Below are 15,667 nucleotides of genomic sequence, written 5' to 3' on the forward strand. Positions count from 1 at the left end.
TAGAGGAAGTTTGAGTTAATTTAATTGCAGATAGGGTTAGCAGGGGTCCTTAGGGTTAATTTATGATGAGAAGTAATTATGATTAAGGTTAATTAAAGGTGTATTTAGCGATGATGGTGTCCAAAGGGAATCCAAATATCTGGGACAGTGACGGTTATAGAAAGTAGGGGTCAGGGGGTGGCATTAAAATAGATGGTGTGTGTATATTAAATACCACATTTTAATTTAATATAACATTGACTTACATATCTCATTGAGGAGAAGGCAATCAGATCATAAAGGGTTAAACCATCAATCTAAAAAATGATCTCCTTGGATCATTAAGTATAAAAAAAAACAAAAAACCAATTCAACCCTTACCACAACTGCAACCTGATTATTGATTGTATAGTTCTACTGACGACTTGAGAACCGCTTCTGATCAGATCTGTGAATCCATTTACTGAAAAAGGGAACTGTTTCAAACTAATCAATTCACTCCAAACTGATTCACCAGGTTCAAATCAATGAATGGGTCAAAAACTGTACGTCCCTGGTCTCACGATCCAGGTAGAAGCTGCCATCTCCTCCTCAGACTGCTTCTTCCTATTCATGTCATATGATACGTGTTCATATCTATCTCAAGGTGGATATACTGAATATCTGCCATAATGAGATATTGATATTGAATCTTTGACATATGGTGATCTATTCGTGCAGAAAATAAGTGTTTTGGATTTTTTTTACTTCTCTCGTTTCGACAATTTGTAATCGCAGCCCCCTCTCAGGAAGAACCGATGAAGCTGGCTTCCTGTAATCTCCAGTAAAACCACTCGCATTTCCAATTCTCATTGTGTTCTTCTCAGAACCTGCAACTCGTTATCTGTCAGTTGATTGTCGGCAATTCTAACCATTCTGTGTCCTGTGTTTAAAGCAACAATGTCACATTGTATTTACCTTCCCACTCGCTTTCTCTCCCTATTTCCTACGCTGTCTTTCTTTAATTTTTTAAAACTATTTCTAACTAAAAACACAAGACAAATTAGGGACTACATTGTCGTATGTATTTTTCCTAAGCTTGACCTTCTTAGACACCGGGAGTTACAGTGTCAAACCCGACAGTCGTCACCAGCCTAGAAAACAGAAATTTGTACTCGCCGTAAATTCTTTTTTTCTTAATATGGTGGCAGTAACTCATGGGTTTTGCTCCTCCCTATGGACAAGACATTTAACAAGCATCTTGGTTAAAAATGACTCTCCCCCTTTCCCTATAAGAAGCAGAGCTGCAAAACCGACCCCAGTACGTGACAATAAAGAGACACAGACAAAAAACATCTACTGCAAAAAATCCTTTAATAAAGAGGGAGGGAAGCAATACTGCCACCATATTAAGAAAAAAAGCATTTACTGTGAGTAAAAATTTCTGTTTTTTCTGTCATATGGTGGCAGTAACTCATGGGATATAGCAAGATACCCATCTGGGCGGGACTTAGGCCACAACAGCTTGTAACACCTTTTGCCCAAAAGCAGCTTCAGAGGCAGAGAATATGTCTAGCCGATAGTGCTTGATAAAGGTGTTGAAAGACGACCAGCACGCTGTCTTGCAGATGACCTCTGGAGATGCAAGTGCTTTTTCTGCCCATGAGGTAGCCATTGCTCAGGTAGAATGGGCCTTGACTGTAGCTGGAGACTGAAGACCTGTCGAAGAATACACCAATTCGATAGCTTGAATGAGCCAACGGGATAAGGTACCACGGGAAGCTACCTTGCCCTTGAGGTGCCCCTGAAAATTAATATTCTTTGAAGACAATACTTTAGGTAGAAAAGACGGTCTTGGATAAAGAACCACTTTGTCTTCGTGAAATATGGTGAATTTATCCGAGGAGGATAGAGCGTGAAGTTCTCCCACTCTTTTGGCCGACGTGATGGCTACCAGAAACAAAACTTTGAGAAAATCTTTAATGGAACTTCCTCCAAAGGTTCAAAAGGATGAACACTAAGAGCTTGTAGGACCAGGGCCAAGTCCCAAGTTGGAAACACCGATCGCTTAGGTGGTCTTTTGAGGCTGATGGACCTAAAAAATCTTCTGATGAAGACATTGGACGCCAAATCCTTAAGTAGAAAAAAATTCAAGGCTGATATTTGAACTTTGAGAGTGGAGACTCCCAAGCCAGCTTCAAACTCGTCTTGTAAAAAATGGAGAATGTTATCTATGTATGGATGTAAAACCGGGAACTGGTGATCCTTACACCAGTGAAGAAACTTAGACCAAATCCTAAAGTATATCTTAGACGTCGATTTTCTAGTAGCGTGGAGTAAGACCGCTATTCTGTCTTCTTGCAAACCTTTGTTTCGAAGGATCAGCCTTGCAGTAGCCAAGCCGTCAACCTGAATATTTCTAGCACTTTCAAGGGCAGATTCCTGTTCACGATGAGAAGGTTTGATCTGGGAAGCTCCCAATAATTGATGGTCATCTTCTTTAGAGCCGAAAACCAGACTCTGTTTGGCCAATAAGGGATTATTGCCAATATTCTCGCTCTGTCTGTTCGTATCTTGAGGAGAACCTTTGGGATTAATGGCAGAGGTGGAAAGACGTAAGCCAGGCGGAAGTCCCACTTTATTGATAGAGCATCTATCCAATTGGGTTGATCTGTTCTGAATAGGGAGGCGAAATGGTAAACCTTCTTGTTTGAAGCTCTTGCCATCAAGTCTACATCCGGTACTCCGAATCTTTCTGTCAGGATTCTGAAAATGTCTGGGTTCAACGACCATTCCTTTTGGTCCCACTTCCCCCTGCTTAGATCGTCGGCTATTATATTGTCGCTGCCTCTTATGTGAACTGCCGCAATGTCTTCCAGATTTCTTTGTGCCCATTCCATAATATCTGCACAAAGACTGTAAAGCTTCCTTACTCTGATTTTCTTCTTGGCGATTGATATAAGAGACTACTGTACGATTGTCTTATTGGATCTTGACCGCTCTTTGAAGTAACCAAGGCCTGAGGTGATGTAGAGCGTACAGAACTGCTAATAATTCTCTTAAATTTGTGGATTCCTTTGCCTCCCTGGACGACCATTTTCCTTGGAACACGGTGGAGCATAAGTGCGCTCCCCAACCTGAGTTTGAAGCGTCTGTAGTGACTATTAGCCAGTCCTTTGGACGAAAAGATAATCCTCCTGAAAGGCACTCTGAGGTTTTCCACCAAGCAAGCTGAGTTTTCACTTGAGAGGATAACAAGAATCTTTCGTCTAGATCTTCCTCCTTTTTTTTTTTTTTTTTTTTGACCAGGTAGTCAGGATGTTCCACTGTAATGGTTTAACCTCTGACCTTGCCCATTTGACTGCCGGAAAAGTGGCAATTAAAATTCCCAAAACGCCCATGGCCTGTCTGAAGGAACAACTTCCCATCCTTTGGAGATTGGAAATCGTTTTTCGGATTTTCCTCCTTTTTCGTTTGGGAAGAAAAATTGACATGGAGACTGAATTGATCTTGAAGCCGAGAAACTCTATTTCTCTTGTTGGAACGCAAACTGACTTCTTTAGATTTAAGATCCAGCCATGGTCTTGAAGAACTCTTATAGTGACCTGCAGGTCCTTGCGCAGCTGTTTTTCTGTATGTGCCATTAGAAGCCAGTAGTCCAAATAAGGGACAATCAAAATTCCCAATTCCCTCAAATGAGCTGTTAGAGGAGATAGCATCTTCGTAAATATCCTTGGAGCGGATGACAGACCAAACGGCAGAGCCCTGACCTGGAAATGAACGGTGGAACTTCCTCTTTTTATCGCAAATCTTTTATTTTATTTTATTGAAGTAGTAGCAATCGGAACATGTAGATAAGCATCCTTTAAGTCTATTTTTACCATAACGTCGCTCTTTGTAAGAGAGGAAAAATCGAAGCGATTGACTCCATGCGAAATCTGTGATAGTGGATAAACCGGTTTATATTCTTTAAATCCAGAATGGGACGAAAAGAGGTCTGGTTTTGGAACCAGAAATAATCTTGAATAGTCTCCCCGAAACTTTTGCTTTCGTGGTACTCTTTCTATCACCCTTTTGTGTAGAAGAAGCATGGTCTGACAATATAGAGCCTGAGTTCTTTTTGAAGACTGGTATGTTGATAGCAGAAACCTTGCTCTTGGTTTCTCCGTAAAAATAATCTTGTGTCCCCGTTGGATAAGCCTTAGAACCCACGGATTTTTTGTGGTCTGTTCCCATACTGGAAAAAAAAAAAACGTCTGTCTGTGTCTCTGAAGGTTCTTTTGACCTCACTTCTTTGTTCAAATCTCCGATTTTTTTTTTTTATCCTTTCTTTGAAAAAAATTGTGGTCTCTCTTGATAAGATCTCCTATTTTTATACTGGTAATTCCTGTACCCTGGTTTCCAGGAGAACTTCTTATCTTGAGGAAGAGCCTTTTTTGGTTTCTGACATTTGCCTAATGATTTCCTCTAAGGGAGCGCCGAATAATTTAGATTTTTACAGTGGGAGTGCACAAAGGACCGATTTTAGTCTTGCATGTTTGTCTATTCTTTCTTAAGCCCCCTTTCAGGAATGGAATTTGTCTGTTTGAATTTGTTTGTTTAAATTGACCAGTTTAAGTTCGCCTGTGTAAAATTTCGAATTTTACGCCAAATGTAATGCACCTATGCAATCTAATGCGCATTCAAATTTTGGTAAACGTAATTTTCCAAAAAAAGTGCGTATTAGATTCAAGTAAATTTATTTATTTATTTATTTATTTTACATCTGGTAAAATGCTCAAATCCTGGTCTGTCACCCCTGATCTGGCACTGCTGGATGGGATGTATAATCCGATTTTTATTCTTCGACTGTGACCCTTATTGTGACCCTCACCTTTTTCATTCAGAGAATATAGATCAAACCTGTTCCTCCTATCGTATCTGTTTTACTTATTTGTTATCAACGACAAGAATTAGATGATTTTCTATGCCGGTGACCTGGTAATAATAACCGTTTCTAGAGGTAGTATTCTATATTAAAGCGACACTAATTGCAAGTTTCGCTACGTTCTCACAGCAAAGGACCTAAATTTAGACGTTTAATAGAGTTAATGTGTTCTGGCTGAGTCAGTCAATACTCTCCAGGAGTACGGACTTAGATGGATTTCTAGTAAAAATAGAAAAAGTAGAATTAATGAAGTTATTAGCTATTGGGCTCAGTGTATGATCCACAGTAATAAAAAGATACTTCCTGGATTCGTCATCTACTGCTAAACTGGAATTGTGGAAAACTTGCAAGGGGGAATGCAAGTTTAAGTCCAGAAAATTGCTGAAAATAGCCCAAATATGCATTCGCTTTTTAATTTCCAAACAATTCCTGTTTTTCTGGATAACCCTGTCTGTGCTTTTGTTTTTTACTTCTGGACCGCAAATCTTAATGGATCTATTTTTTTATAATTCTTATTCAAGTTCATTAACTAAATTGCTATAATCTTTCATTTCTTCAGTGTTAAGAAGTGTCAAACAGACATGACGGAACAGAGAACGCTTCTTAGACAAACTGAGTTTGTTTACGTTGGGGGAACGAGGCGCCTACCAGAGAATAATTGCCATATACAAGGTCAATTTCCATAGTGAAGGTCGCTTACTCAGACATTTACAGGAGATGACATGGGGCAGTCTATTAAAGTTGGAGGAAAGGAGATCTCGGCATCGGAAAGTTTTTTTTCTTATTATTTAATAAAACGGTAAAGACAGGAATTTACTGCAGAATGAAGTGGTGTTAGCAGATTCCATTGATGCTTTTAAATAGTGTTTTTTTATTTTTTTATACATATGCATTTTTTTTTTTTTTTTTTTGGCTTTCCACGTTTAATACTAATTGAACCCACGTGATGTATTGTCCCCAAAGTGCAATTCCTTATTTCACTGCTTCCAAAACAGAAATGTTGTTCTAACTTTCCAGCTGCACAGGCAGCCAACGACTTACTTCCAGTAAGTTTAAGATTATGTGTTATAATATTCTTTTAAGCCAGGACAGGCCTAGCATGTTTAAAAAGACAGAGCAAATACATAACAATTGTACCGGTTTCAGGACGTGATCTTGAAATCACTAACTTATAAAGAATGTGGCAAAGCAGGAGGGACAATCTGTAGAGTATATTGGGTCCGATTCTGGAGAATTATCAACAGACCTTGAATCAGCAAATTATGGCACTAGTGGTGCTTTTGACAAGCATGCAAGGCTGCTGTACCCAAACATACCGAGGGCTTGCCTGGAGTTGGCCTATCAGTGGTCCCAGAGGGGCTACTTCAGATATCTGCTAGTGCCAACCGACGTTCACGTGGTGATTGCAGAAGAACTCTTCCTCCATTCTAGACGTAGATAGACCAGAGGAAACATAAAAGATGCACTACCAGAATGGTTCAAGATCTACATAATAACCCATACAGAGAGAATGGAAGTTTGGAAGTTCTAGATTGAAGCAGAGAAGGGATGGGGGCATGATAGAAAGTTTCAAATACAGGGAGTGCAGAATTATTAGGCAAGTTGTATTTTTGAGGATTCATTTTATTATTGAACAACAACCATGTTCTCAATGAACCCAAAAAAACTCATTAATATCAAAGCTGAATATTTTTGGAAGTAGTTTTTAGTTTGTTTTTAGTTATAGCTATTTTAGGGGGATATCTGTGTGTGCAGGTGACTATTACTGTGCATAATTATTAGGCAACTTAACAAAAAACAAATATATACCCATTTCAATTATTTATCTTTACCAGTGAAACCAATATAACATCTCAACATTCACAAATATACATTTCTGACATTCAAAAACATAACAAAAACAAATCAGTGACCAATATAGCCACCTTTCTTTGCAAGGACACTCAAAAGCCTGCCATCCATGGATTCTGTCAGTGTTTTAATCTGTTCACCATCAACATTGCGTGCAGCAGCAACCACAGCCTCCCAGACACTGTTCAGAGAGGTGTACTGTTTTCCCTCCTTGTAAATCTCACATTTGATGATGGACCACAGGTTCTCAATGGGGTTCAGATCAGGTGAACAAGGAGGCCATGTCATTAGATTTTCTTCTTTTATACCCTTTCTTGCCAGCCACACTGTGGAGTACTTGGACGCGTGTGATGGAGCATTGTCCTGCATGAAAATCATGTTTTTCTTGAAGGATGCAGACTTCTTCCTGTACCACTGCTTGAAGAAGGTGTCTTCCAGAAACTGGCAGTAGAACTGGGAGTTGAGCTTGACTCCATACTCAACCCGAAAAGGCCCCACAAGCTCATCTTTGATGATACCAGCCCAAACCAGTACTCCACCTCCACCTTGCTGGCGTCCGAGTCGGACTGGAGCTCTCTGCCCTTTACCAATCCAGCCACGGGCCCATCCATCTGGCCCATCAAGACTCACTCTCATTTCATCAGTCCATAAAACCTTAGAAAAATCAGTCTTGAGATATTTCTTGGCCCAGTCTTGACGTTTCAGCTTGTGTGTCTTGTTCAGTGGTGGTCGTCTTTCAGCCTTTCTTACCTTGGCCATGTCTCTGAGTATTGCACACCTTGTGCTTTTGGGCACTCCAGTGATGTTGCAGCTCTGAAATATGGCCAAACTGGTGGCAAGTGGCATCTTGGCAGCTGCACGCTTGACTTTTCTCAGTTCATGGGCAGTTATTTTGCGCCTTGGTTTCTCCACACGCTTCTTGCGACCCTGTTGACTATTTTGAATGAAACGCTTGATTGTTCGATGATCACGCTTCAGAAGCTTTGCAATTTTAAGAGTGCTGCATCCCTCTGCAGGATATCTCACTATTTTTGACTTTTCTGAGCCTGTCAAGTCCTTCTTTTGACCCATTATGCCAAAGGAAAAGAAGTTGCCTAATAATTATGCACACCTGATATAGGGTGTTGATGTCATTAGACCACACCCCTTCTCATTACAGAGATGCACATCACCTAATATGCTTAATTGGTAGTATGTTTTCGAGCCTATACAGCTTGGAGTAAGACAACATGCATAAAGAGGATGATGTGGTCAAAATACTAATTTGCCTAATAATTCTGCACTCCCTGTATTGCTCTGGTTTTACCAGAATACAATTCCCATTAAAATGACAATATCTAGAGAAATCAGACCGAGCCTTATGTTGAAGAGGAATTTCAATGGGAACATCAAGAGTTGTCGATGCAATTGGGCATTTATTCCAATGCATCTACAACTCTTCATGTCTGTCCCCCTCCCCCCCTTTTTTTTCCTTCTTTTATTCTTTAAAAAATATTTCTCGTGATATCCTGATTATTATGACTTTCATAACTCTGTGATTATTTTTGCCTACAGCCAGTGGTTCCCAAACCAGTTCTCAAGGCACCCCTAACAGTCCAGGATTTAGTGATTACCCAGTTGTGTCTAAGGTGTTTGTAGAGAAAAAAAAAACTCAAGCAAAGGTTCAGATAAGTAAAACCTACCTTCCCCTGCATCCCTCGGCTACAAGTTGACAGTGCCCCTTTAACTATGGTTAAGCGATCCATTAAAAAAATTACATCTCTTTGTATTTAGATTTTTTTTTCTTTCTTTCTCTGTATCAATTGATAATTTAGTGTGTTATACTGAACAATGTACTTAGAGACTACAAAATAAGTTTAAATACTAAACCGTAATTTGTACTAAATTAAAAATTACATTTCTAAAATTTAGACCATTCTAAGCCATTTGACAATGAAGCTTCTCTGGAGTCTTTTTTCAAACTTTGCTATTTTTGTCCAAATAGTTAATTTATTAATTTTTTGTTTTATTAGTGAATAAAACCCAATGATTTATCACACATATTAAAGGAGCACTATAGGGTCAGGAACACAAACATGTATTCCTGACCCTATAGGGTTAAAACCACCATCTAGCCACACTGGTCCCCTCATGCCTCCCTAAATATAGTAAAATCTTACCTGTATCCATGTCTGGAGCTGCTTGCTTTGGCCCTGTTTCCTTTAGACCTGCCCACTGCCTGCTGACATCATCAGAAGTGGTAGCCTGATCCAATCACATGCAGAGGGAGGAGAATGTTTGGATGCATTTTAGGCAGCCATGACCCAGGAAGGATCTCTAACAGCTTTCTGAGGAGTAGCCAGTGAAGTTATCACTAGGCTGTAATGTAAACAATGCATTTTCTCTGAAAAGAAAGTGTTTACAGCAAAAAGCCTGAAGGTAATGATTCTACTCACCAGAACAAATTCAATAAGCTGTAGTTGTTCTGGTAACTAAATGAGAAAATAAAAATAAAACGAGGATTAGTTAGATTAAAAATAAAAGAAGGAAGCAATGTAGATGAGGATAAAGGTCTAGCTGACTGCCTCAATGAATATTTTTGTTCGGTATTTACAGATGAAAATGAAGGAAATGGACCTCCGTTAAGAAAAAGGATAAAGGAGTCATTTATTACACGTGAGTTTACAGAGGAAGAGGTTCTATTTCAACTGTCAAAAGTAAAGACAAATAAGTCAATGGGACCTGATGGAATACACCCAAAGCTATTAAAATAGCTTAGTGGTGTACTAGCAAAACCATTAACAGATTTATTTAACCAATCATTGTTAACAGGAGTCGTCCCAGAAGATTGGAAGTTGGCAAATGTTGTGCCCATTCACTAGAAAGGTAGGTAATAGGGAAGAGTCGGGCAACTATAGGCCAGTAAGCCTTACTTCAGTAGTGGGGAAAGTGATGGAAACCATGTTAAAGGATAGGATTGTTGAACATCTAAAAACACATGGATTTCAAGATCAGAGACAACATGGATTTACTTCGGGGAGATCATGCCAAACTAATCTTATTGACTTTTTTTATTGGGTAACTAAAATTATAGATCAGGGTGGTGCAGTAGACATTGCTTACCTAGATTTCAGTAAGGCTTTTGACACTGTTGCACGTAGAAGGCTTATCAATAAACTGCAATCTTTAAGTTTGGATTCCAATATTGTTGAATGGGTAAGGCAGTGGCTGAGTGACAGGCAACAGAGGGTTGTAGTCAATGGAGTATATTCAAAGCTTGGGCTTGTCACCAGTGGGGTACCTCAGGGATCTGTACTTGGACCCATTCTCTTTAATATTTTTATTAGTGATATTGCAGAAGGTCTTGATGGTAAGGTGTGTCTTTTTGCGGATGATACTAAGATATGTAACAGGGTTGATGTTCCAGGAGGGATAAGCCAAATGGCAAATGATTTAGGTAAACTAGAAAAATGGTCAGAGTTGTGGCAACCGACATTTAATGTGGAGAAGTGCAAGATAAGGCATCTTGGACGTAAAAATCCAAGGGCAGAGTACAGAATATTTGGTAGAGTCCTAACCTCAACATCTGGGGAAAGGGATTTAGGGTTGATTATTTCTGATGACTTAAAGGTAGGCAGACAATGTAATAGAGCAGCAGGAAATGCTAGCAGAATGCTTGGTTGTATAGAGAGAGGTATTGGCAGTAGAAAGAGGGAAGTGCTCATGCCATTGTACAGAACACTGGTGAGACCTCACTTGGAGTACTGTACACAGTACTGGAGACCATATCTTCAGAAGGATATTGATACCTTAGAGAGAGTTCAAAGAAGGGCTACTAAACTGGTTCATGGATTGCAATATAAAACTTACCAGGAAAGGTTAAAGGATCTTAACATGTATAGCTTGGAGGAAAGACGAGACAGGGGGGATATGATAGAAACATTTAAATACATAAAGGGAATCAACACAGTAAAGGAGGAGACTATATTTAAAAGAAGAAAAACTGCCACAACAAGAGGACATAGTCTTAAATTAGAGGGGCAAAGGTTTAAAAATATCAGGAAGTATTACTTTACTGCGAGGGTAGTGGATGCATGGAATAGCCTTCCAGCTGAAGTGGTAGAGGTTAACACAGTAAAGGAGTTTAAGCATGCGTGGGATAGGCATAAGGCTATCCTAACTATAATATAAGGCCAGGGACTAATGAAATTATTTAGAAAACTGGGCAGACTAGATGGGCCGAATGTTTCTATGACTATAGTGTCCCTTTAAGCATATGTTTAAGGCTGAGCCATGTATGAACATGTCTCCGGTAGCTTGGATATCTATTCAATCTGCTTTTAAGGTGTAGTGATTTTGTAGAACGCTCCGAGAGCCCAGTTTGAAAGAATGCAGAGTTTCCCAGGTAGTCCAGTAGGAAAAAAAACAAAAAAAAATTATAAAATGTAAATATAAATAAATATAAAATACACACCCTCACTTTCTCGTGTATTCTACACTATTTTATATAAGGACTTCCATGAGAAAAGTAGCAGAAGGACCAGATAATTATCTACTTCTGTATGAAATTAAACATATGGGGCTTGGCGGGCTGATATGAGGGTGTGATGCGGTTTGTTCACTAGTGAAACTTGTGGCCGTGATAGTGATAGTCTCAGGGGCCCTGATTCATGATTGTCCAGTTAGATACCGCACAGTTAGCATCTCTTGTTAATCTTGTGACCTGATATAGATATATATATATATATACACACAATACCAGTAGAGAGCACTCAGGAGTCTTTCAAGGTAAATTTAATATGTCGCTTTATTGAGCAATTACAAATTCACACAACGTTCCAGTCGACGTTTCAGTCTGTAAAATACTTTTTTCAATACAATTGTGTATGTGAGATGGATACCTTATATACAAAAACTGCAGTGATCCTATTTGGAGGTGAACAGGTGAAATTTAACAACGGCTCAGAGTGATGTTGTTAATGACGTAAACATGTTTGAATTACGTAATAAATTGAAGTTAACCCTACGTGTAACCGGTATGTGAAACATACTCTCGTGTAGATAAGTCAGAAAGTAATAAAGGATAAATAACTATACAAATAAAGTATATACAAATGTTTCAACCCTAACCAAGGGAACAAAGATACATAGTACATATCGTCATTCGCTAAATATTAACTCAATTATATAGCAAAATATTGTCAGTGTAATTTTGAAGCATTATACAATATGGACTACTTCCATCATGGAGTTACGGCAAATAACTGTACTATATTAATGCATTCTGTAAAACCTAGCTCAATCATATATTATCTTCTAGGTAAAAAACAATATAATGCGTTCTTCTCATTTAACCCCTTAAGGACAGACGACGGATATATTCCGTCATGATTCCCTTTTATTCCAGAAGTTGTGTCATTAAGGGGTTAAACCAGATGGTGATAATGTTTCCAACGTGTATATCCAGAAAGCCTCACGTCTGAGTAACCGGTTATCACGATCTCTTCCTCTGGGTGAGATGGGTATGTGATCTATGCCCATAAAGCGAAGTGAGGACAGGCTTTGTCCCATCTCAAGGAAATGTCGGGCGACTGGAGGGCTCACAGTGCCGCTCAGTAGTGCTGAACGTATAGTAGATCTGTGACTTGCAGCTTTTCAAATAATCTATAAACAATAAACCTAAATAATAGGACAATGTTTGCAGAAACCAGCTTATTAAAATAGTTAATTCAGGAGCTATTCAGAAATTAAGAAGCCAACTGTATTCGCAAAACTAAGCAAAATGTTTATAGCGTGGGGCCAGAAAACAAAGTGGAGAAGAGAGGGGGAAAAAGTGTATAAATGAACAAATAATCAGATTTGTTTATAATCCACAGAACCCACCGTGACTCGCCTCTGCTTCTTCCCAAAAGGCCTCAAAAATTCAGGAAATCATGTTGAGTGCAGAACACGTCTCCAAGTAGACCAAATCCCCAAGTGATCCCTTTTTATTGTGCATTGCGTCTGTGATCCTTGGTAGTGCCAAAAATTGGGGTGTGAAAATGAATTGTGAACTAAAAAAATTAATAAATTGTGAAAGGCTCGTAATAATGGCTAAGAAAAATAAAACGACTAACATTCTCAAGATATACATTTCTACAGCTTGAATTTTAACACGGTCAGGGAAGTTTTCTAGTATGGCTATGAATTTGAAATTTACTTCGCGTTCTAGACAATGCTCCCTTTATTGAATAACCATGTGTGTGTTTTTTTGCTTTTTAATTTATCTTATTTTAAATATAAATTTTATTATTATTCAGAAATGTATTGTGCAGACATACAATATATAGATGGGGGTAACATAATTACCCTGGATGAGACAGAATATGCCGGACTGATGCATTTGCAAATGCAGGATGACTTTGACAGGCTGTTAACATAATGTTGATTTATTATGAATAAATATGTGTGCAGAATATTATTATTACTCGTATTTTGATAGCGACACTCCTGAATAATGAATTACTTGGACAAATACCATGCTGGGTGCGCTTGGCACATAGTGATGGTGGATAAGTGAATGATGTGATATGGGAACAAGCAATGAATTTTAATATTCGCAATCCATCCAGGGTTATTTGCAATCATGCCAATTGCCAGAAATTGACCACGGAAATGCAAATTTTACGGTCAAATTCACTACCTGCAAAATGGCTAGGGACTTACAGGAAACTGACCAGAGAACTGTGAAATTAATAAAAAAATGTCCAAATCTGAAAAATTCTCATACAATGCCATTTATTATACTTAGCTATATTAGCCAGGCATTTGCATTTACCTTAATAAATCTTCACAGTTTAGTGAATAAACCCCCTTGGTTAGTGCGTGCTCCGATTCCACGTCATGAAAAGTCAGCGTCTAGCAGAGACATCAGCCATAGGTCTAGGTGAAATGTTCAATACAGGGTGGCCAAAAGTTAGGAGTAGGATTTGACAGGTAAATATCTTCTTTGTTAGTAGTTCAATTTTCTTCGTTACAGGTTCATATTCTAACCGAGTCTAGCTTGGTTGTCACGGGTAATTTTAAAAAGTAGCAAAGAGATAAAATTGTGAATTTTAATTTTTTTAAAAACCATTTCATCCCCATTATTTTGATGCAAAAAGCTTACCACTGCCACGTCAATGGTTTCAATAGAATGGGGCTAGTACCCATGCAGCCTGGGCCCCAGTGGACCTTGCGAGACAACTCTTCGGTGAGCGGATAATATCAAGGAATTCCTAGATTAACTGGTCCACCATATTCGACCTGACCTTTTAGCTCCAGATTACTTCCTGTGTGGATATCTGCAGGAGCGAGTCTACGTGAACAAACCGCATACACCTGAGAAGCACAACGAGAGTATCTGTGCAGAAATTCAATCGTCAGAGCTGGAAACATTAACTGATGTTCTGAACAATGCAATCGACTTTGCGTTGCGGCAAATGGAGCTCATATAAAAGATGTCATCTTTCATACTTGGCCAAAGGTGGTGACTCCCAGGTCTCCGGTGAATATACTGTAACCTACTAGGGTTCTGATATTAGAAAGCACTCTAATTCTCCTACATTGAATGCCTTAAGCCCTGCAAGGGCAGTATCTGCGGTTCACTTTTACTATTGGTTCACAGTTATGCTTTTAAAAAGGCTTCCACTACAGCAAGCATGTCAAACTTGAGCTGCAGGTTTGAGACCGAGTAGGTACCTGCTCTCCCCACATTGCAGGTGCCTACTCTGCTAAAATTTACCAGGCCTGGAGGAGAGGTCGATGGTGGCAGAGAGGGAACTCAGTCTGTTCTTCCTGCTCCTCACTGCTCCCTCACGCGCGCCCTCTGTAGAGATGCCGGGAGACAGAATATGACGTCATTCCGGCATCACTAAACTGCTCCCGTGAGGAAGCAGTGAGGAGCAGGAAGGGAGACCCCTGGGAGTGGCCCCACACCAGCTCCCAAAGGTAGGGAGCAATAAATAAAATGATTTGTGAGTGTGTGCAAGAATGTATATATATGTGTGTGTGTGTGTGTGTTGGTCAGTATTGTGATGGCTGCGGTTGGACAGTGGAGGACCTGGAGGTGCACGGAGGCACGCAACGCCATGTCATATTCAGACGTGACGTCAACTTGCTTAACCTTCACAGGGTTTCAAGGACTAGCGGGAGGATCCACTTTGGCGCAGGGTGCGGACGGCGCCATCGGGGGTATACCAGAGGCTGAACTCCAGAGTCGCATACTGGCAGCAGCAATGTGAGTGGAGTCTGCTTGTTGGCTAATATTGATTGATTTAAAACAGGGGTTGGGATTTAGTATAGAGGGGGACTCGGGTTTAGTAGAGGAGGGTGCTGGGGTTTAGAAGTAAGGGACGCTTTTTTTTTTTTTTTTTTTTTGTTATACTGTACTTTTCAAAATAAACCTACGATTCTCTAAAAATAGATTTTTTTTTTAAAAAAGATTTTTAAATGTTTTATTTTTTTGCAGCCTACATACACTTAAACCTTGTTTATTTGGCCCGTGCTAGCCTTTGAGCTTGACATGCTTGCAGTACAGCATAGTGTTTTATTGCTCTTAAATATTAAACCGTTTGATGTAAAACTTGTAATAATGTGGAATCCTCTAGACCAGCAAAGAGGAACATTTCCTGCAACAATAAAACCAAAAAAAGTAAGTTTTATAGGGAGGTGTTGGTTTGGGGGGGGGGGGGGGGGGGGGGAGAGAGAGAGAGGTGCAGGGTACTGGCTATAGGTGAGATTAAATGCCGAAGGATATTGGTATTGTTCACAAAATCCTTTTATAACGTACATCAATCCTAGTTTTTGTTTTTTGTTTCCTTACTTTGTAAACATTTTTGATGTATGGTTATATTTTAAACGTGTATATTTATTTCAGTAAAGCAATGTTTGCAGATCAGAATAATGTTTAGACTGTGACACTGTCTGTGCTTT

General features: G+C 39.3%; 1 protein-coding gene across 4 annotated transcripts in view; it reads left to right on the forward strand.

The window, feature by feature from the left end:
• Positions 1–15,667, forward strand: part of GDPD5 (glycerophosphodiester phosphodiesterase domain containing 5) — a 225,507-nt gene that overhangs the window by 14,324 nt on the left and 195,516 nt on the right. The gene's annotated exons all lie outside the window — the stretch shown is intronic.

Source organism: Pelobates fuscus, chromosome 1, assembly GCF_036172605.1.
Source record: "Pelobates fuscus isolate aPelFus1 chromosome 1, aPelFus1.pri, whole genome shotgun sequence".
Taxonomy (NCBI): domain Eukaryota; kingdom Metazoa; phylum Chordata; class Amphibia; order Anura; family Pelobatidae; genus Pelobates; species Pelobates fuscus.